This window comes from Callospermophilus lateralis, chromosome X (genome assembly GCF_048772815.1).
Source record: "Callospermophilus lateralis isolate mCalLat2 chromosome X, mCalLat2.hap1, whole genome shotgun sequence".
NCBI lineage: Eukaryota > Metazoa > Chordata > Mammalia > Rodentia > Sciuridae > Callospermophilus > Callospermophilus lateralis.
In genome coordinates this window covers 25522640-25525323 of record NC_135325.1, presented here as the reverse complement: position 1 = coordinate 25525323, position 2684 = coordinate 25522640, and the positions used below count along the sequence as shown (strand labels likewise).

The 2684-nt window shown below is 43.2% G+C and overlaps 1 pseudogene; it reads left to right on the top strand.

Annotated features, from left to right (window-relative positions):
* Positions 1-1581: 1581 nt before the first annotated feature.
* LOC143639167 (ubiquitin thioesterase OTUB1 pseudogene) lies at positions 1582-2475 on the top strand (annotated as a pseudogene).
* Positions 2476-2684: the final 209 nt, after the last annotated feature.

Here is a 2684-nt window from a genome sequence, read left to right as displayed (position 1 = left end):
TTAAATGTTCACTTTGAAACGGACTCAAGTTTGGGCCCCTCTAAAATTGAGAACAACTTCCTCATGCTGACAGTAAAAGCTGAAGGGTTCTAACTTCACCCCCTCATGGGTACTAAGGAAACAGAGCAGGAGATCACCACGTGACCGGCCTGTCTAGTACAGGCTATCTAAATCGGCACATTCGTATTTCCTGTCTTTTGTCTCACTTTGCTGCCTCTTCTCTTTTTAAAAGCTTTGCTTGCCCTCAGAGATTCTGAAGATGACATTTTTGAAAAGATAACTTTCTTCTATCTTCCTTCAAAGCTGGCTTTGAATAAAACCTATTTTCCTACCAATGTGACTCCCAATATTTCTGGAGCACCAAGTGATGTGGTCTAACCTCTTTCCCTGGACAGTATTAGGTCCCCCCTCCCCACTCCATAACAATTGTCCAGTACATTTATGTATGGATATTTGCCTCTGTTATGCTGATCTATTTTATTTTATTTTATTTATTTTGTTACTGGGGATTGAACCCACAGGGTCTTCACCATTGAGCCACATCCTCAGCCCTTTTTATTTTTTGAGACAGAATCCAAGTTGCTTAGGACTTCATAATTGCTGAGGCTGGTCTTAAACTTGGAATCCTCCTGCTTCAGCCTTCCAAGCCACTGGGATTATAGGTGTGTGCCATCCTGCCTGGCCTGATCTATTTGAAATATCTGGAAACCTGATGTCTACTACCATTTTTGTGAAATCTGTACTTCCAATCCTGTAGATAGAACAGATCATATAAGAGGAGTTCTGAGTCTCTCTATGCCCTGATCTACAAACTTAACCTGGCCAGGGATATATTATTTATGTATATATTCTTTTAACCAGGCTGCAGTGCAAAGATTACCAATTTGGACTGCAAATATTGACTTCAGATCAACATTAGTCCTGGGCAGACCAAAATCCAACTGGAGCACAAGAACAATTTCCTTGTTTCCTAAATGATATCACAATTAGTAAAAATTTGGTAGTAAATTTATGGGTACACCTTTAATAGGCATCTTGATCTTTCATAAAATTACCATTTTGATCCTGGAAAAGTATTTCCATCTTTAAGACACAGAGTGTCTTGTGTAATTTCATTTTGTGCAAAGTAGGTGATTACCTCAGCTGAAAGTATAAAGTGTTTGCAGCATGGAGTTTGTTTAGTAATATTTGTTGTAAATATTTATTTGGAGCTGCATGGTATCCATAGAAATGACCCTTTGCTTTCTACTGGCCGGATTCAAATATCTTTCCAGTCCTGATTTAAAATATTAGCAAATGTAAATGGAAGTGGTGAGGCTATTCACATAGTAATTAGATCTTGGATTTTAGAAGAAAAAAAACTTGATTTACTTTATCAAAAAGTCTGTTAAGTAAAAGAAAAAAAAGCAGCATAACCAGATATCAAAGCACATCTTTCTCATTTAGTCTCCTTTGTCCACCAGAAAGAGTTATCTAAATCATTGGGTTTTGGATGTAGGATCCAGACTATTTCAAATGGAAGATTCTTGGGAGTCTATGAAATATTAAATTAAGAAATCTGGAGTGCGGCGCTGTTTAAAGATGGCGGCAGAGGAACCTCAGCAGCAGAAGCAGGAGCCGCTGGGCAGCGACTCCGAAGGCGTTAACTGCATGGCCTATGATGAAGCCATCATGGCGCAACAGGACCGAATTCAGCAAGAGGACCTGCACAAAAAGTACTCATACATCCGGAAGACCAGGCCTGATGGCAACTGCTTCTATGGAGCTTTTGGATTCTCCCACTTGGAGGCACTGCTGGATGACAGCAAGGAATTGCAGCGGTTCAAGGCTGTGTCTGCCAAGAGCAAAGAGGACTTGGTGTCACAGGGCTTCACTGAGTTCACAATTGAGGATTTCCACAATATGTTCATGGACCTGATCGAGCAGGTGGAGAAGCAGACCTCAGTAGCTGACCTCCTGGCCTCCTTCAACGACCAGAGCACCTCGGACTACCTTGTGGTCTACTTGCGGCTGCTCACCTCAGGCTACCTGCAGCGGGAGAGCAAGTTCTTTGAGCACTTCATCGAGGGTGGGCGGACTGTCAAGGAGTTCTGTCAGCAGGAGGTGGAGCCCATGTGCAAGGAGAGTGACCACATCCATATCATTGCGCTGGCGCAGGCCCTTAGTGTGTCCATCCAGGTGGAGTACATGGACCGTGGTGAGGGTGGCACCACCAACCCGCACGTCTTCCCTGAGGGCTCTGAGCCCAAGGTCTACCTTCTCTACCGGCCTGGACACTACGATATCCTCTACAAATAGGGCTGGCTGGCCTGCCGCTGCCCTGCCTGCCTCCCCCTCTGCCAGGCGCTAGACATGTACAGAGGTTTTTTTTTTTGTGGTTGTAAATGGTCATATTTCACTCCCTCCCTTTTCCTGTCACACAACCTTCCACGTTTTATTAAAGGGGATGCTGGTGGTAAAAAAAAAAAAAAGAAATCTGGAGTACAGGCTTGGTGTTCATTCATTCCATTCTATCTCCTTCTGTTTCATCTAACATCTGACTTTATTAGATGCAAGATGAAGCAAGTTGGAAGCCACGAAATGGCCAGTTCATCTGCTTTCATAAATGTTGTTCTTAACCTCATGAAGGGACCAGGCCTTCCATAGTTTCAGTCAAGTACATCACATTTCTTCGTGCCATTTGG